Raw genomic sequence first — 21,097 nt, 5'->3', positions numbered from 1 at the left:
AATACATCAGATTTGCACAGTTCATTCAATTTAAAAAATTAAGTCCCAAAAATTAGGTGTCAAATTAAAGGGCTTGGCCTCTAGATGTTCAGTAATATGTTGTTTTTTAATGTGCTGTAAGGTTTTTTAGTGGAGTTGCCAATTTTTTTTTTATTTCTGCCTTAAATGCATATCTATGTATGTATGTATAATGCGTGAAAGCATTTTTATTAATAACATCAGGGGCCTGTTTCTCAAAGCTACAAGTCTTGTAATACAAGTAAATTACTTGTAAACATTAACGTTTTCCCAAGTTTATGTTTCTCAAAACTGCACTTGTTAGGTACAAGCTACAAGTATAAATTTTAAATTACAAGTATTTTTAGTACTTGTAAATGAAATTCTGTTTCTCAAGTTTTTCATATGACTCTTGTTACTTGTAGCAAGCGTCCTGGGAAAGCCCGTTGTGGTACCACTAACCGAAGCCATTTGTTTCTTTCCCTCCCATAGTAATTGAACCACCGTGTGCGTTTTATAAAGCACAAAAAGTCGAGAACGTTCGCCGAGTTCAAATCGGCTAAACAATTTACCAAGTACTTGTTGAAGAATTGGTTGCGCATGTTGGCCAGTGCGGAACAGTGGCAGAGATGGTGTTCGATGGTCTCCACCTCTTCCTCGTCTCTGCAACTGCGACAGAAATCGTTGGTGGAGAATCCTAGCCTTTTTCCGTGTGTGCCCATCAGGCATTGTCCGGTGATTACCCCGACAACTAATCTGAGAGAGGAGCGGTCCAGCCGTGTGAGAGCTATGGATCGCTTTACATCAATCTTTGGCTAAATTTGCCTGGTAGTATGACAGGTGGTTTCCACAGCCCACATTATATTTACCTCCTCAACGAGTTTCGCCTTTAGTCTGTGTTTTCGGGAGGTTAGAGGTATGCCCGCATTCCGAGCAGAATTGACTACAGATAATTCCGCCCCCCTCCTTTCCAGCTCGTCGGCTAGGCAGTTGCCAGGGATGTTCCTATGTCCAGGGACCCATACAACAGTCAAGGAGCATTTTGATGCCAGCAGGTTTAGAGTCTTCCTGCATTCTATGGCTACTTTGGACGTTGCTTCGTTAGTATTGAGAGATTTGATAGCAGCCTGGCTGTCAGAATAGATACAAATGGGCCGTCCTGGAGGGGCGGAGGTTACAAGCCACCGGGCCGCCACCATTATGGCGTTTAATGCCGCTTGAAAAACGCTGCGATGGTCCGGTAAGCGAAAACTGAGATTTAGCGCGTCAGAGTAGATCCCGCTACCCACTCTTTTGTTAAGCTTGGAACCATCTGTATAAATGGGCTTAGACCCTGGGTTCAGGTCTGTGGCCCTTTCCCACTCGTTCCTCTCTGGGATTCTTGTGGAGAATTTGGTATCTACATTATCCGGTAGAGCGGTAGAGTTTCAAGTACTTTTGAGTGTCCGAATCTGAGGTCTCTCCACGGCTAGACTGTATTTAGCCTGGCCGCACTACAGCCGGCTCAAAATTTGCCGTAGAGGTCCATAGGTGGAAGATTTAAGATTATTTCCAGAGATTTGGTGGTTGACGAGCATGGCAGCCGTCCTCTGCACACGTTCCACCTTGGCTCGGGATAAGGTGTTGTTTAGCGCAGGCCACCCTACGGTGACCCCGTAGAAAAGGATGGGTTTTATCACAGCCGTGTACATCCAGTGTACTATGTGTGGTTTTATCCCCCATTTTTTGCCTATAGCCATCTTGCAGGCATACAGGGCATTATTGGCCTTCCTGGAGCGGTCTTCTATGTTTCGCTTCCAGTCCAGTTTCTTGTCCAGAATAACTCCAAGGTATTTGACCTCGGTTGAGAGAGCAAGTGCCACCCCGTTTAGAGTGGGAGGTTTAAATAAGGGAGTTTTATACTTCCTTGTGAAAAGTACCATTTCTGTCTTGGCAGGATTGACACTAAGCCCACATTCCTTGGACCAGATGTTTACCAGGCCGAGTCAGTTTTGCAATCACTCACTCAGGACCTCAAGATGTTTGCCCGTTGCAATGATAGCTATGTCATCGGCGTACGCTATGACTTGACAACCGGTGCTCTTTAGGTTTAGAAGTAGGGTGTTCACTGGTAGGTTCCAGAGTAGAGGGGAGAGAACGCCCCTTTGGGGGTGCCTCTGGTCACATACTTTGTAATGGAACCATCCCCCAGTTCTGATAGAATAGTTCTTTTTCCGAGAAGGAGCTCAACAAAATCCACCAGACCTCGCTGCACCCCCGCCATGAGAAGGGAGTTAACAACAGATTTCGGGTAGACCTTGCTGAAAGCACCTTCGATGTCGGGAAAAACGCCGCGCGTGTGTTCCTTTAAGGCCAATCCTTTTTCAATCGTCGCTACGATTTCAAGGAGTGCGTTCTCCACGGATTTCCCCTTGGAATATGCATGCTGATTCGGGGAAAGGTTGTCAGTCTTAATACTCCGTCAAATATATTCGTCGATGAGCCTCTCTAGAGTTTTAAGAAAGAACGAAGTGGGGCTTATAGGCCTGAAGTCCTTCGGTTTCACATGAGCGGCCTTGCCTCCTTTTGGTAGGAATACAACCTTTGCCGTTGTCCACTCGTGTGGTACGTGAGTCAAGGTTAGGCAGGCTGTAAAAATCTGAGAAAGCATGGGACACAGTATGTCCTTAGCTTCTTGCAGTTGAGCAGGAAAGATTCCGTCAGGGCCCGGAGATTTGTAGGGCTGAAAGGACATTAAAGCCCATTCCACCCTCTCCTCACTTACGACGTCCCTAACGGTATCACCCAGAGACAAGTAGGTCCTGGGACCGGGCGAAAAACCGGAGGTGCCGTCCGAGCAGCCCTGGAAGTGAGTGCTCATAAGCACCTCCAGCATTTCGTTACATGATGTCGTCCAGTCACCGTTAGGCTTCTGGATAGAGTTCATACTCGAAGAGGATTTCGAGAGAACTTTCCTCAGCCTGTTGGCTTCAGAGTTCTCTTCTATGCTGTTGCAGAAGTTTTGCCAAGATTCGCGTTTCGCCCTTTTTATGGCCTTCTTGAAAACTTTAAGTGCGTCTTTGTATGGTTGCCAAAGACCTGTTCGCTTGGCTTGATTGAAGAGCCTCCTGCTATTCTTCAAGATCGTATTATGAGAATTAAAGTATGCCCCTATTATGACCGGGAGTTTCCTGCGCTTTGCTTCCTTTATAGCATCTTCCAGTCTTTAGGGTGGGAAAACATTGCTGTCGTGTGCCATGTACATATGTTGTTACCAGCCAGATCACGCTCTCCGTCAGCTGGACGCTGATGCAGACAGTGTCGTCGTCGCTGTATTGGGAGAGTAAAAAATAAGAATATACTTTTTTAATCAGAATGCAAGCTCTGATCCTACCTGCTACTGGAGCTGTTACCACCTGGTAGGCATCAGAGTTCAGCCCGAAAACCTTGCTTCTAACGATCCAAGGCTCTTGGACTAGAATCAAGTCCTCAGCTTTATCGCTGAGGCGAAGAAGAAGGGCAGTCGAGGCTGCCTTGGAATAGTGCAGTTTAATTTGTAAGATCTGCACCATCTTCAGAGACGGTGATGTCCATTGCTCCTAGTTCCTCCCGTTCGGCGGCGGCAATGACAGTGACGTCATTATCCTCCTCCTCCGATTCGGAGTCCAGAAGCTGGTCCTCGTTCAGCATTACCCACCGGCTGTATACCGACCCTACGTACGCTGATACGTGTCGCTCTCGGTATCTGACGCGGTGTCGGGTACACCCGTTGTTAGGTCCCCAGGTCCTCTCGTGGTGTTTCCTGTGGATCCCTTGGTCTCGCCAACTCGGACTATCCTCCAATCGCTTATGGGCAGTCCTTCATTGCCCAGTCGGATAAATTCTACAATATCCTCCGGATTAGATGGTTCAGCTGGGACCCAGGCCCAGGCTCGCCGCCTGTTAGGGATTTCATCCCTATGAACAGCAACTAAGTCTGCCCCAGGCCACAGCTGTACAACCGTGGAGATCGCTACCTTGTAAAGCCGGATCGCGCGTTCATCCGCACACAGCACCAGCTTTACCCGCCCCTGATGCCACCCACCATCACGGACGACTGTTGCAGGGCCGGGATACTTCTGGAGTTTCCCCTTATAGACCCGGGCTAATGTGGCCGTCCGGATGGCCCTTGTCCAGCACCGCCAGCGTGAGGTGCTCTTTGGCCGCCTCGCTGAATGGGGTCGTGGTGGACACGGCCATGGACGGAAGGTTAGAAGGAGAGGAGGTCCTATGCCTTTTGGATCCACTCTCGGTGTCTTCTTGAGATCGTTGTCTCTTTGGGCCTAGGTCCTTCCGTGGGTTCGCCTCAGTGGATGGTTTGTCCTTACCGCCCTTCCCGGAGGACCGCTTATCGCTGGCGGCGAAGACTTCCATTGCCCACTTGGGGAAGGATTTTTGCTCCTCCGTCAGCTGGTCGTGTGGAATGACCCCCAGTCTTTTAATGATCTAAGGGGCTGCCCTTCGATCGCGCTGAGCCCTGACGGAGGGCGGAATTATTTTCGCTGCTTTTGAGCAGCTGGAGCGCCGATCCAGGTCGTTTGGCCCGGTTGTTGGAGTTCTACTCGCAGGAGTAGTCCCCGGCTTGTCCGTGGAGGACTTGGGCTCGGCTACTACCCCCCCGCGAGTTGGATGTGTGCGGGGTGGGCGTAGAGAGGGGGGCCTTCCGCAGCTTCCCCACCGGCTTCGACCCTCGAGGGGTACAGTTCTGCCGGTATCGCTGGAAGTAAGCTTTCCCTCTGGGGGCTTAGCGTTCCCTCCAGATTCTACGGAGGACCGAATCTTATGGGGCCCTGTAGGCCCTCTCTTCGGCGCCGTTGATGCGGTTCCAGAGATGGTGGGTTTGTTGGACTTAACTTCGCTATATCCAGTGGCGGCTCTACCCGTGCAGGGTTCCGATGCATTATTTACGTTCATATTCATCTAGTTCTTTGGCCGCCTACTAAGCAGAAGCCTTTCGTTGGCCGGAAAAAGGGAAAAGGAAAAAAACGGTCGCCCACGGCAGAGTCCGCACCGTTACTCCCGGAGGCGGACAGCTATCCGGGAGGCGCCGTTAGAATACAGTCGGAAAACCCCCTGACTGCAAACCATCCAATGGGCACGGTGACGCATGACACCCTGGATTAGGGGGGCGTTTTATACCTACCGCCAGGTACCCCCTCGAAATGGCCTCAGTATGCCCACCCCAGCCTCCCTAGAGCGAGCCCCGCCTGCTTGCACCACTGCGGCGGAAGAGCAAGCCTGTCCTGCCGCAGCGGTGCAAGCAGCGATGCCCATTGCCCAGTCGGCACCCGCTTGGAGGGTATATCAAGGAGGATTTTCGCCGACCAAGTTTACAAGTAAGTACAAATACAAAATTATTTAAATATTTTAAGCTAGTTTAATACACAACTACTTTTTTAATTGAAGTGATCTTTAAAATGATATCTTCTAGCGACTCCAGTGAGGGAATTTTTGTTAAAACAAAACTAAGATATTTAGACAGTTAATCGACTATGACCATTAAAAAACATTGTACGATTTAAACGAAAGATAAAATGGAAAGCATTCTTAATTTTATAGGTAGCTGACTACCGTTTAAATCTAAAATACTTTCAATAAATACTTACGCTTTTTATACCTCTGTCCTAGCCCTAAATATTTGTATTTCAAATTTATATGTACGTAGACCTAATATGCAGGAAAGGAATATAGGAATATTCCCTCGCTGCAACCCAACGAATGGTTGCTATAAGACAAAATTCCTTTCGAATTATACATAAAACAAAGAAATGAGAAAAGTAAAATGATTCCTTTAATCAGACACTAATGCCCCTACTCTTTGAATGTAATCCGATTTCAAGATGGCGTAAAAATAGTATAACAGCCGTATTCTAACAAAGTCACAAACCTTAGCTCATCACTGCTGTGATTTGTACTGCACCTCAAAGTTTGCTGCTGCAAGAAATATTCCGCTACAACAAAAATTTGAAACTTTTTGTGTATTTTTCTAGCATTTAGAATCGAATTTTTGTGACACATTTTGCGGCACATTAGAAATCACAACAATGATGAGCTAAGTTTTGTGACTCTGTTAGAATAGAGGGGTAACCCTGATATGACCAAAAGTCCTTTTAATAATTTTGGGAAGTAACAGACGAGATGAAGAGTTCCAAATAGTTAGGGATAGAATGGTTCCATTAGGTTAACTTAAGTGTAAAACTTTTTTATTTATCTATCTAAATATTTATTTATACATATGTACATATCGTCACTAGACACGAATAAAGGTGCGAGCTCAAAAGTTGACCGCGAAAAAAGGCACTTAAAGAAAGCTTCTGCGAAGAAAGACTCATAACATAGTTGACGGCGAAGAAAGACGCGTTAAAATATTTGACGGCGAAAAAGGACGCGTAAACTTATTTTCGCAGTCAACTATGTTTTCGGGTGTAACAGTATGTAAATTCCCCAAAGAGATTTAAGGAATGATGCTGAAGTGACAGTCTTTGACCAAGTATAAATCTATGCTTACGCGTCTTTCTTCGCCGTCAACTAAGTTACGCGTCTTTCTTCGCCGAAGTTTTTCTTAACCGCCTTTTTTCGTAAAAATTTTTTTACGCGTCTTTTTGCGCCGTCGAAACAGTAGCGCGCCTTTATTCGTGTCTAGTGACGATATAAATACATAGTTAATCATGATAGCTGAGGCCCCAGAGAAAATATGTACATACATACATACATACATTAATACCTTAATTCGAAACTTTTTTGGAAACTACGTTTTTCACAGATTTTATTAGGATATATATATTAAAATACCCGTCACTAAAAATTTTAAAAAGTTAGTACCAAAAACAACGGAGTTAATCCACTTTTTAAAAATCCTTTGCTGCATGTATGATTTTCTTTTTATATTCTCCTGTATAATAGAAAATTTGCTAGTTAGAGGCTTTGTGAATTAAGGTAACGATATGTATGTATTAGGGAAGTTGCGAATGTGGAATTTTAATCATCCGCGGGTGCGAATGCGATTGCGGACGTTTAAAAGCTAACAAGGATGTCAAGTATTTTTAGGAAATAATTTAGATGAGTAAATTAGGTGATTTAGGTAAATAAAAAATGGAAAAGCTAGTAATTTTTAATAATATTTTCTTTTTAGTGATTGAATTTAAAAATTGGAATGTTGTATTTAATAAAAAATAATGATGTTGCCTTTTCGGGTTACAGCCTGTTTCTTAAAGGGTCGTAAATCAAACCTGCGCCGCTAAATAGCTACTCGCTCGAGGCGGAAAACTTGAAACTTGACAAAATTGTAAATTCTTTTCGATTGACGCTGCACCAGTTGAGAGGACTTTCAGTTATATATATTTTTTTTATTGCTGTGCAACAATTCCTTTTTGAGAATTGTATCGGGGCTGCAAATGTTGGATGTACCCTCGTGACTTTCATCTTCGCAATCTAGCATCATGGCAAGATCTTTGTTTAACCATTGTTTTCCAAAAACTTCTTCATCTCATTCTTTTGGTTGTTCAGAATTTCTAACGTCATCAGCGTTTTTCGATCGTAGTTTTTGTAATTCATTTTTAATCTTTTCTTCTGTGACTGGTTTGAAAAATTTGTGCTTATAGCGAGGTTCTTAATAGACCGATATGACAAATAAATTGTTATTCTCTAGGGATGAAAATTTCTAAGAAAATTCTGTTTTGAAAGTCGTGGCTGCCAGCCGAATTAGTTTAAGATCTCAGATATGTATAGTTCCCGGGTGACTTCTTGAAAAGGTTCCCCTGTAATGAATAGCTTGTAATTCGTTTTCGATAGCGATGCATCCAGTTTTTTCAACAGACCTTTTGCAAATAATATTCGATAGTTAGATAATTCTTACCTAATTAAAGGTTATCTTTATAGCTAGACGTTGAACATTTCCGCTGGAAATACCTATTGAAGGAACTTACTCTTTGACTTTAAATTACAAAAGAAGGGGGACGTAGGGGGACAGTTTTAACGTATCATCTCCACAGGCAACAATTTGTATTTTTTTTATACGTTTTATCACTGCACTTACACAATATTCGCATTCGCAAAACCTCCGCATTGATTATTGCGAATACGAAAGCGAATGCGAATGTTAATATTAATGCGGAAGCTCCGCGGTTGCGAATGCGAATATTCGCAACAACACTGGTATGTATGTATGTATATATGTACATATGTATATGAAGAGGTTATCTCAACGCTAGTTCGATCTTAAATAAATGTTCACGCGACGCTACTTAGGCACGTGGACGCACGTCACATTTTCCTAAATTCTACAACAGCTTTTGGTAGCGCTGGTGTGCAGAAAGACATATTTTCCTTCAAAGAAAACCCACCAAATTGAGCTACATTTTTCAAAATTGTCCAAAAATAAAACTAAATAGTTTCTGAATTGTTTATGTACTAAAAGTAATTTTTCTTGTAAATGAAAGTCTACAAGTTTTCATATAAAAATTTTTGTGTGAACTTTCCTGAAACGAAATTTAGAACTGTTTGTAAAATGAGAACTTGTACCTTGTAGCTTGTAACATGTAAGTTTGTAGTTTTGAAAAACAGGCCCCAGATCTTAACAGTTCATCCACTTACAAAAATTGAGGAGTTAAATGAAAGGGCCTGGCCTTCAGATGTGCAATAAAGTTATATTTTTTCAAAGAGGATTGCTACCAGTACGAAAAATTATAAAATGCGAGCTGTTCGATGGACAGCAAAGTGAGTTTTTAAATAAAAGGACTTGGCCTCCAGATGTGCAATAAGGTTTTATTTTTTTGAACAGAGTTGCCGCCTGTCCAAAAAATTATAAGGTCCCCACTGTTCGTTGCATTAAAATCATAAGACGTCAAATGAAAGGGCTTGGCCGTTAGGTGTGCAATAAGGGTTTATTTTTTTAATAGGGTTGCCACCTTATTTCTCCAAATGCGTGTATGTACCTAATTATGTGCACATCCAGCGCGTGGCGAAGCCTCACGCATACGAGGCCGGCTAGTATACATATAAATATAATATTCTTTCGAAATTCAAAGGTCGGTAGAATACCCCATTAAAGAATTTAAAAACGTCTACTACATTCACAAATTAGCTTCAGTGTTTATTAATACCCAAGATTATTCTTCGAAATTCAAAGGTCGGTAGATTACCCGCTAAAGAATTTAAAAACATCTACTACATTCATAAATTAGCTTCAGTGTTTATTAAAACCCAAGATTTTGAAGAAACGTTTTTCCTATGTAAGTATATCCATACATACATTTGTATTTTTATTGCTGAATACTTACTGGCAATTCATTAAAACTATCACTGTTACAAATTACACTACTCGACAAAAAAAAAATCACGCAAAGTTAAATAAAGCTTTCCTACACTGATAAAAAAACGCGTTGTAAGAATAAAAAAATTTTATTTGATTACCGTTTAAAAATGTTCGTTTTTAAATCAAGTGAAAAGTCTTAACAAAATGGATTTTTTCATTATACATACACTACGTAAAATGGAAATATTCTAATCAAATACGCCCGTATTGAAATGAAGCATTTTCACTGCACCGATTCTTTTTCATATGTAATCAAGGAAGCATATGTATACAAAGCAAAAGCGGTGACAACACATACATACATACATACATATGTACATACATACATATGTACACACATGGTACGACATCATGCACTAATCGCGCGCTGTGATGTTGATTCAAACTCAACATTTGAAAACACATTTACACGTATGGCTGTAGCTGAGTGTGCAAAGACGCTTGATACAATTCGTTGCTACCAAGAGCGTCCGGGTTCAATTACCATCAGACGGAACATAAAATTAAATTTTTTTCTTCTTAATTTTAATTTCGTATAACGAAAGAGCTTCTGTGCACTTCGCAACGACATATTTTATAACGTACATACATACTCAAATTTAAAACGAGGTGGGTTGGTGCTATTTCATATGCGTATTTTTTTTAAATTTAGCACGTTTTTTTTAATTCTAAAATTGTTTCCCCTCAGTGTACTGTAAAATTTTATCCTGATTCCGAATATCATAATGATTTCTCTGGGTCAGACTACTTTCTGAGATATCGATGAAAATATGAAAAAACCCATAGTTGCGACACCTTACATCACATACTATGTCCATCGAAAAGTTGTATTTGTCATCCCGTCAGTTTTATATCTGAGAGAGATTTGTAAAGACGCCTCCAACAAAGGTTTTTTGTTTTCATAGTCATAAATCACACGAGTGGTTTTGTTGCTATAGAAAAAACATGCAGAAAATAAAAAAAATCGCTATTTTTTGATGTAGAATACGTCTTACGTTTCGATATGGAGGCTATGCTCAAATGTTGTAGTTGTAATTTTTAGAGCTTCACGAAAACACTTATTACACGAGAAATAGTAAAGCGATTTCAAAGGCAAAATTACAGACCTATGACAGATATGTATATTTCCGTAAGCAACCAATTCGGTGTCTGGCGTAGAAACAACGGTCAATATTGGCTTATTTTGAGGTCAATTTTGAGCATTTAAAGTGCCCTAACAACTTATGATATAACTTTCCTTTTCGAGATATAGGTTCTTTGGAGCAGTGAAAATATTATCGTGTACAAATTTTATATAAATTCAGCAAATATCGGGCATTTCAAGGCAAAAAAATTTTGAAAAAATTTGAGAACCGCTTGAATGTGCGCGCACATGCTCGGCTTGCGGTGCATGTTTTTCGTTTGTAGGGCAAAAAATCAAAAAATTTTGTTTTTCAGTGAGCAAGCTCGGCAGGCAATGGCAAACCTCCGAGTGTATTTCTGCCATGAAAAACAGCTTCTCATAAAAATACAATCGCCGTTCGGAGTCGGCGTAAAACTGTAGGTCCCTCCGCTTTGTGTGACAACATCAAGGCGCACGCCACAAATCGGAGGAGAAGCTCGGCCAAACACTAACATATGTGTAAGCGCCAATCTATTATTATTATTATTATTATTATGCTCGTCGTTTGTAGCGTGATTTGCGAGCATCGCATTGGAAACAAAAACAACAACCTCATTTTATCAGTTGATGCTTGCAGTGTGCACATCGGCGGATAAGTGCAGCCAAGCCATGTGCGTTATTGAATTTTTGATAACTGAGACTAAATTACTATATGTATATGTATGTGCATACATAGAAGTGAAATATAAATAAATTTAAGTAACACATAAATAAAAAAACCTAAGTCATAAGCATTTGAATTTCATCATCCGCGTCTTTGCTACCCACCTTAACGCTATCTGACAAAATCATATATGAGCCGCTCACCGTCTGTGACAAACGACAGCGAGCATGTTGGCGCACATGTGCGTGCACATGTTCGTCGTGTGTAGCCAGTGTTACGCACAGATCCGAAGACGAAGATAATGCGAAGACGAGCACGAACACGATGGAGAATACTAACACGGGGACCTAGGATAATATAAAAAGTAATACATATTTCTGCAGTATGAAAGGAAATAAAACTGAATCGTAGTAGTGATACACGTCATGGCATATATCTATTTATGGTACATATGATTGAAGTTAGTGTGGATCTGCTTCTCTATTTCTAATTTGTAATATTTCGTAAATTCATATTGATTTATTAAATTCAATTCAATGCAATCAAAACGAAAATTTCATGTACCATTTTTAACTTGAATGTGTCTTAATAATATCACGTAATCTACGTTTAAGTTTAGCGGCAGTGGCTCCGACACAGCCTGCAGGTCAAGACGAAGGCGCTGGACTGATCCTTTTTTGCAAAGTTTCAGATCCGACCGCCTTGAAATCAGAAAAAGTGTTCGGACGAAAAAGAGTTAGCCTCCCTATGCTAAGAGAATTCTATTACAAAAATTTTGAGCCTAATAATGCAGGAGCTCGTTTCTGTAACAATTCTCTACCAAGTCGACTTCATATATGATTCTTCTCTACTGCTAATGAGTAGTAGAGAATGACGTATATTCTCTATTAGAAGAGAAATAATCGGTATTGAAGAGAAACGAGCTACATACTTTTAATTTTCTACATTGCGGAAAATTCAAAAATAAAAAACCACCATGATTTTTAAGATAAAGTTTAAGAGGGCTGAGTTTAATACTGAGATATACTACACATACATACACGTGCATTGAGGGGCCCCACGAAAAAAATAAGGTGTTATCATCAGGGCTGGCAAAAATATGCAAATGCTTGAAAAAGCTTATTTTGCATATTTTTAGCAATTTTTCTGGTTTTTGCATATATTGGACTTACGTTTATATTTTTGCATATTTGGCAACATTTCATACATTTTCGGCGAAAAAGAGACGATAGATTCGTGAAAAAGGCACATTCGTACATATGTTTTTTAAAATCCTGCTACCACCTTGTATGAATTCGCCTTAATACAATGCAAGTATACATACATACTGCTAGAGCTTGAAGAAATCTGAACAGATTTGGCGTCCATTATCTAACATTTTCGTAGTTTGGTAGTAGGTTTGACAAAGCTTAAAACAAAAATTGACAACTGACAATTGTGACAATGTGAAAGAACACTGCCAGTTATTGGACACAAATACTTATACATATATTAAAAAAAAACGTGAAAGTATTTTGGCTAGAAACCCTGGTCTAGAGATATATTATTGAAGATCTATCGAAGTAATCCCTAGCAGAATTAGGTAATGTCAGGTTAGGTTGGAGTGGCTGCCCCGCGCAGAGCGCGGAGCACACGTGGGCTGGAAAAGCCCGTTGTGATACCACTGGCCGAAATCATAGGGGTATTCTCGAAGTTGCACGGATTGCACGAAATGCAAAAATACTATTCCAAATTTCGAAGAGTACGAGAGCACACCATTGCAAAATGGTTGCATGCATGGGTAGCAAGCAGCAAAATTATGTATCAAATACAATAACAAGAGACAGCAAAAAAAAACTTAAGTGAGCGAGATGAGAGGAATGAGAGAAATATGTAGCAATANCAAAAATACTATTCCAAATTTCGAAGAGTACGAGAGCACACCATTGCAAAATGGTTGCATGCATGGGTAGCAAGCAGCAAAATTATGTATCAAATACAATAACAAGAGACAGCAAAAAAAAACTTAAGTGAGCGAGATGAGAGGAATGAGAGAAATATGTAGCAATACCAACAACAAAACAACTAGCACAGGGTCGCATTTATATTGCTATGCTATTTTGCAAAATATATACATGGGTTTCGACGTTCCATATTTTGCAGCGATAAGAAATGTTATTTCCCATGTATTTTGTTCTTGTGTGTTTACAAGTTATGCAATCCATGTAATCCGTGCTACGTGCAATGGCTTTGCAAGATTTGGAGAATACCCCTCATTTGTTTCTTTCCCTTCTTTTTTAATATTTAATTAAATTTATTAATTTAATTAATATTGCATTAAAGCAAACGTCAAGCTGTGAGGTTGAACTTATATTGTGCTCTGACTTGTCTTTCTATTTACAAAGTTTATTGTGCGAATTCTGAGTTAAAGTTGTTACAAAAAGTGCCTACAAGCATCTTAGTGTGAAAATAATCAAAGCTACGTGAAAGTTTTGTGTTTTATATTAAATTTCACTAGCATACAGCTAATCCTGCCGAGTCATTTGTTATCATTGTTGTTGTAATTCCTTTATAGTTAACTGAAATCGTTTTTATTTTTGCACATTTCTTTTGCTCTTTTTGTTTACTTCTTTAAGTAATTCTTGTAACAGCTTATAATATAATTATAGTGATACTCAAACTGTTCGCTACATATATTCTAAAACTAAATACATCAGCTCATATTCTGTTATAATTTACTTTGTTTGCTCTTTACTACCATATAAATTTTTTACTATGAAGTGTGATCTTGATAATGGCCAAATTAAAAGCGATTCTGAACGCTACTTATCGTGCTGGCTCTGTGATGGTATTTGCCATCTAAAATGTGCTGGTTTGACAGGAAGATTTCCGGACGCTATTAATGATGGCAAAGGCCTTCGCTGGTCTTGCTTAAAGTGCAGGTCAACCGAAGTTGATCTCTTTAAGTTGTTTAGAACCAGAAAAGTTCTTCCTGAGGTGGGAGAGAGTTGTCGATATTGATCGATGAATTTAAGCATTATGAAAATGTGTTTAAATCCTTTAAATGCTTAGATACCGTACAATCTATGAAGGATATTCGTGTATCAAAGCGCAAGCGTCTTCATAGTCCGCCTAATGAAAGGATAATCGCTGCACCTCAGAACAATCTTCCGAATGACTTAATTAACCTCGCTTCTCCATGTCCACAGACATCGGAGTCGTCATCCTCAAAAGAATGTATAACAAAGACTGCTTCCGCTTCTAATAACAACGAGCCTGAAGTATCTTCCCCTTCCCCCGTTGATGTGTGGCACCGTCATCTAATCCTCTAACGCTTGCTCTACCCTCAATTAATAACTCAGTTACTCAACCCCTTCCGCCGGTAATCGAGTCTAATACTAGGAGACTGGTTGTGGTTCCCCCAAAAAAGTCTATATTTGTCTCCAGAATTTCGAGGGATACTTCCGAAGACGATATAAAGTTTTGCATATCGTCCAAATTTAAAACTATAAACTTAAGTATTAGAAAATTTAATTTTAAATATGAAAGAAATATTTCTTAATTTAAAATTGACGCAAATTTAGAAAAATTTGACATGCTGCTTTGTAGTTCTTTTTGGCCTTCCAGAGCTTTCGTTCGTGAATTCGAGTATAGGGCCAACAAAAATAATAATTTAGAAAATATTCGCCGTCAGAATATTGAATCAAAAAACTGATTACTAAAACTGCTTTAAGTATTTATTATCAAAACGTAGAGGCTTAAATACTAAATTAACGAACTTATACCTTAAAGGCCTTGAATGTAATTATAATATTCTTTGTTTTACTGAAACTTGGCTGAAAGATCACATTTTCAATTCAGAGATTCTTCCAAATAATTATCATATTTATAGACAAGATAGGGAGGACAGAATCGCCGGTGGCGTACTCTTCGCTGTAGCTCTTCAATACCATCTGAAGAAGTTAGTCTTCCACACATTGATACAGTAGAATTCAAATGTATACTTGTACAGGTTGGAAAAGGGTCTATTTACTTAGCTCTATGCTATGTTATGTGACCCACTAGTTTTGCCCGAAGATGTCTACCACCCTACTATTGAGATATCTTACGAAATTATAAACGATGGTCAAAATCGTGGTATCCAAACATACGAACAAAATATTCGCTTTGATTTTTCGAAAGCCAACTTTAAAAAAATTATTCCAGAATTGTCTAAATTGTCGTGGCCTATATATAATTTTACTGTGCATCAATTATTTGAAAAGTATGTGCCTAAACGCATGTATGTCCCTGAAGAACAAATACAGTTATGGTTAACTAAAGAACTGAGAAATTCGAAAAACAGAAAGTCGCGTTATTTTAGATTACACAAAAAACCGGTTTACACTCATACTATGTAAAATACTCACTATTGCCTCACAAGTTCTTTGAATTAAATGAATTAAACAAAAAGTGTTATAAAGCTTACTTGTGTAAAACCAAACGACGTATAATATATAACCCCAAATCGTTTTATGATTTCGTAAACTCCAAGCGAAATGTACTTGGGTTTCCTGCCGCCATGAAGTATCAAAATACCGTCTCTAGTGATAATCAAACAATTTCTAGCATGTTCGCTCAGTTTTTTAAATCCAATTACTCCATTAACTCCCAAGCATACTTTGCCTATCCTTTTAAACTAAGTCCAATTAACTCAATACATACCCCAATAATATCTCCCGATAATGTATTAGTTTACTTTAAGTCCTTAAAGCAGTCTGGTGCCTCTGGTCACGTACTTTGTAATGGAACCATCCCCCAGTTCTGATAGAATAGTTCTCTTTTCGAGAAGCAGCCCAACAAAATCCACCAGACCCCGCTGCACCCCCTCATAAGGAGGGAGTTAACAACAGGGTTCGGGTGGACATTGTTGAAAGCACCCTCGATATCGAGAAAAACTCCGAGCGTGTATTCCTTTAAGGCCTTTTTCAATCGTCGATACGATTTCGTGGAGTGCGGTATCCACGGATTTTCCCTTGGAATATGCATGCTGGTTCGGGGAGAGGTTGTCAGTTTTTATATTCCGTCGAATATATTCGTCGATGAGCCTCTAGGGTTTTAAGAAAGAGCGAAGTGAGGCTTATAGGCCTGAAATCCTTCGGTTTCACATGCGCGGCGTTGTCTCTTTTTGGTAGGAATACAGCTTTTGCCTTTTTCCACTCATGTGGTACGTGAGTCTGGGTTAGGCAGGCTGTAAAAATCTGAGAAAGCAGGGGGCGCAGTAAGTCCTTAGCTTCCTGTAGTTGAGCGGGAGAGATTCCGTCAAGGCCCGGAGATTTTAGGGCTGAAAGCCCATTCCACCCTCTCATCACTTACGACGTCCCTGACGGTATCACCCAGAGACAAATAGGTCCTAGGACCGGGGAGTCCGGGAAGTGAGTGCTCATAGGGACGTCCAGCATTTCGTTACATGATGTCGTCCAGTCACCGTTAGGCTTCTGGATAGAGCTCATATTTCAAGAGGATTTCGAGAGAACTTTCCTCAGCCTGTTGGCTTCGGAGTTCTCTTCTATGTTGTTGCAGAAGTTTTGCCAAGATTCGCGTTACGCCCTCTTTATGGCCTTTTTGAAAACTTTCAGTGCGTCTTTGTGGGGTTGCCGATGACCTGTTCGCTTAGCGTGATTGAAAAGCCTGTTGCTGTTTTTCCTCAGTGCTAAAATCTCAGGATTCCAGCACTGGTGTTTCTTTTTACCCTTCGGGAGAGTGCTTGGGATTTGAGGCTTTGAAAGCAGCATTACAGGCATTTGTCACAAAGTTCACTGCTTCATAAATTTTTGACGATGAGTCCAGCTCACCGAGAGAAACACCCTTTGTATTCGAGAGACTTGCTTCATCAGGTCTCAACGATCAGCAGGACTTATCGTGAGAAGCGTATCTACGTAGAGAGGCCGACAGCGTATTTCTATACTATGCCCAGTCTGTTCGCTTTCTGTTCCTGTATGCTGTTAAAGGAGCAGGATCAAACTGAGATTGAAACTAATGTAGAGGTGGTCAAAAAAAGAGTGTTCTTTGGACACCTGCCAGTCCCTTATCCGATCGAACAAACCGATCACACCGACACAAGGGTAATGTCCAGCACTTCCCTTCTAACAGAGGTCACAAAGGTGCGATCGTTCCCACGGTTACATACAGTAAGATTATATAAAAGAATAAAGTCAAGTAAACACTCACCTCGGGAGTTGGTGTCGCTTGATCCCCAGATCGTGTTATGTGAATTAGAGTCGGCCCCTATTATGACCGGGGTAAAAAATGAGAATATACTTTTTTAATTAGAATGCAAGCTCTGATCCTACCTATTACTGGAGCTGTTACAATCTGGTAGGCATCAGAGTTCAGTCCGCAAAACTTGTTTCTGACGATCCAAGGTTCTTGGACTAGAATCAAATGTTTAAGCCCCGAGGATCCTGGGATGCTGGGCGACGGTGGAGTTGATTGCGGTGGGCGGAAGCTACGCTGTGGTTGTAGCTGCTGGCGGGGAAGTTTCGCTGCGGGTGACGGATCTGCGCCTGATGGAGGCTGGTGGTCGGCGATGGAATGGCGGCGGGTGTAGTTGAAGGTTGAATTTCCGGTGGTATAGCTGTTAGCGGTGGTGGTTGGTGGCGATGGAGTGGTCGCTGCAGGCTTTACTGGTGGAGGGAATTGTGCTCCCAAGAAGATGCGTCTCAAACTTGCGGACACCGGATGCTGATTTTGTTCCGCGCTGAAATCGCAATTACCGCGTCAAGCAGGCTCTTTCCGACCGATAAAAGGTGAAATGAAACACACTCGGTACTTAACTAATGCGAGGGTTTATTCAATTCATAAAGATGCGTAGGTAGATATACAAAAGCGAGACTTGTGGCGGATTAGCTAAAAAATGCGCGCGAATGATTGTGGGTTTTGCAAAAATCTGCCCGAAAAACTTATTACAAACGTCAATTTTTTTCTATCTTCCTACACTGTCATTCCTAGTCTGCCTTATCGATCTTGACATTGCCAGCTGCCTTTTTTAGGTCTGTTTCTGTACAATTCAATTCTAAAATTAAGGGTGTTCGATTACAATTCAATTCAATTACAACTTTTCTGATTACATTTCATTACAATTCAATTCGATTCTACTTTAAACATAAGAAATGCAGCAATAAAATGACAGTGAATTCAAAATACATGATGATAAATAAGTATAAATACATGTAAAATGCAATGTGCCTCGTTGGGCTATACTCGCTTAGCCATCCTGCCCCGCCTAGACGCGCTAAACGGCTAGTACATCCTTCAACTCTTTGAGGGTGTGCATGGCTTCGTGCACCAAGAGCTTAGTGGCCTTGCCCTGATGTGGTGCCTGCGTTGAACGGAGCGTGTGTTCTGCGTTACAGAGCGGCGAGAATGAGGACTATTAATGGTAGCGCGGTGATTGCCTTGAAACTGAATAAATGTGTTCGTTGTACGAGGGACTCCCTTTGGACGCTGTGTTGAGTGCATGGTACGGCGACTAGATGCGTTGGCCTCGCTGCGGTGCAGAAGCGTATGGTGGAACTGTCCACACGTTGGGCAGTTCCCATTGGAGGAACAGTCAACGGTCCGGTGTGAGAGCGCGAGGCAATTCGTGCAACATCGGTGCCCGCGCGCGAAGGTAAACCTCTGATGGGTCTGTAGGGCCCGGAAAACGCTGCATACTCGGAGAGCGTGGTGGCACGTATATAGACGGCATTGCAGGAAGTTAGATACGGGCGTGTCGTCCAGGGAAAGTTGTTCCGCGGCGGTCTCTGTGGCGCGTACAGGTTCACTTACAGGCGGGAGCGCCCTTGCCGTCAACGATGAGCGTGATGCGGGCTGAGGGATATCAATCTCCATCTGCAAATAGGGGTTTTTCGAGTAGGTTAATAGTGGGGTGTTAAACACTTGTTAATAAGACAGAGGGATAAGCATATACGTGTATTGCCTGTCAAGTAACTGTTATAAAAAAAAGGGCATAGCTTTAGAATCGACCGAGTGAGTATGCCGGCTTTGGTGCGTACGTCAACTACGCGAATATGTCCATCTGGACCGGGATAGGTTGTTTCGATGCGTCCAAGACGCCACTCAGTGGGCGGCAACGTATCATCTATAATGAGGACGCATTCTCCAGCTTTCGGTGAAACTTTAGTGTCTTTCCACCTATAACGTTTCTCAAAGTCTTTGAGATAATCTTCTCTCCAACGGCGGCTGAATTGATGGTGTATAACTTTAACTATTTCCCACCTATTGAGGAGAGATAAATTGCTATGATCTACTTCCGGAAGAGACAAGAGGGCAGTTCCCCTTAGGAAATGGCCAGGGGTGAGGGCCGTGAACTCTGTTGGATCTTGGGAGAGAGCGGAGATGGGACGGGAATTTAATACCGCTTCGATCCTAACTAAAAGAGTGGTGAATTCTTCAAACCTGAATTTATGTGCTCCATTCGTTCGTTTGAGATGTAACTTGAAGCGTTTGACGGCGGATTCCCATAATAAATCTCCAATCAATGCCTTGGGGAGAGTATTGTTTGACGATGTTTTGAGTTACTTCTTGCAGGAATCTATAGAATTCCTTCTCTGTTGCTCTTTTGGCTCCAATTAAAGTAGTGCCATTGTAGCTCATCATTCTTGCTGGATAGCCTCGACGCCTAACAAAACGGTCAAACGCGGCGAGAAATGCGTTTGTTGTTAAATCAGAGCACAGCTCAAGGTGAACCGCCTTTGTTGTGAAACACACAAGTACGGCCACATAGCCTTTCGCAATGGTGGAGGACCTTAGCATAGAGGCTTTTACTTGAAAAGACCCAGCAAAATCTACACCGGGTGTGGTGAAAGGCGGAGCGTAAGTGCAACGCTCTGGTGGCAACCCCGCCATGATTTGAGAGCACATTGAAAAATGCACCTTTTTAAAAGAGGCTTGAGTCGGGGAATGTAGAATTCCTGCCTTATCATTTGCTGCATGAGCCGAATTTCTGCGTGTAAGAGGAGCCCGTGGAGAAAACGAAGATAGAGAGCAGCAAATCGAGATCTTTCAGGTATAATGAGGGGATGACGCTCATTATAGCTAAGAGTGGAGTGGGCCAAACTACCATTGACCCGGAGCTACCCACATTTGTCTAGAAAGGGGTTGAGAACTATTAATGGGCCTTTCTTAGCGATTGGCACTGGCTGCGATAAGCATGAAATTTCGCGGGAGAAGTAACGGTTTTGTGTTAAGGCAATGAGACGACGTTTGGTAGAGCGGAAATCATTGTGCGATAGGGACAATGGGAGAGGACCCTGTGCGGATTGATTTCGGCTCTTTAAGCGATCTAAAAACTTGAAGACATATGTCATAACTTTAAGCATGCGGGAAAGGACGAGAAGCGATCTAAAATGTCGGTATCATCTTCGGCAGCGTGAAAGGTGTCGGGTGGTTGGGTTAGCCATTCGGGCCCATGCCATCACAGAGAAGAGGAGGCTAAGTCGAGGGGTTTGCATCCTCTTGTTCTCATGTCCGCGGGATTTTCGCTGCTGCGTACATGCCTCCAAGTCGAATTTCCTACCAAATCAATGATTTTCGCTGTGCGCTTCGAGACGTAGGTTTTCCAGGCGTGGGGCGGTTTTTCCAGCCAGGCCAGGACGATTTCCGTATCTGACCACATGGTAAGTTTTCGATCCGAGAAACCAAGTTGCGATTGGATAGCTGAGACCAATTTAGCTAGAAGGAGAGCACCACATAATTCGAGGCGAGGTAGGCTGATGGTTCTGAGAGGCGCAACTTTGCCTTTGGACACTAGCAGGTGAGAAGAGACTCTTTCACCTTGTGTGGTTCGGACATATAGGGTTGCGCAATAAGCTTTTTCTGAAGTGTCGCAGAATCCATGTAGCTCCACTTGCTGGCCGGGAACATAATTGACCCATCGGGGTATTTGGATGGCCGAGATGGATTCTAAATTGTTCGCAAACTGCAACTATTTATGGAGACGGAAGGGTTTGACTTGCTCATCCCAGTCAGTTCCATCGAGCCA

The 21,097-nt window shown here is 41.7% G+C and overlaps 1 protein-coding gene across 3 annotated transcripts in view; it reads left to right on the top strand.

The window, feature by feature from the left end:
- Positions 1–21,097, top strand: part of LOC108354668 (probable phospholipid-transporting ATPase VD) — a 361,569-nt gene that overhangs the window by 225,403 nt on the left and 115,069 nt on the right. The gene's annotated exons all lie outside the window — the stretch shown is intronic.

The sequence above is a fragment of the Rhagoletis zephyria genome, unplaced genomic scaffold, assembly GCF_001687245.7.
Source record: "Rhagoletis zephyria isolate East Lansing unplaced genomic scaffold, Rhagoletis_zephyria_1.1 Rzeph_scaffold_00158, whole genome shotgun sequence".
Taxonomy (NCBI): Eukaryota; Metazoa; Arthropoda; class Insecta; order Diptera; family Tephritidae; genus Rhagoletis; species Rhagoletis zephyria.
The sequence above is the reverse complement of the archived record's forward strand: the minus strand, read 5'-3'. Positions and strand labels throughout refer to the sequence as shown.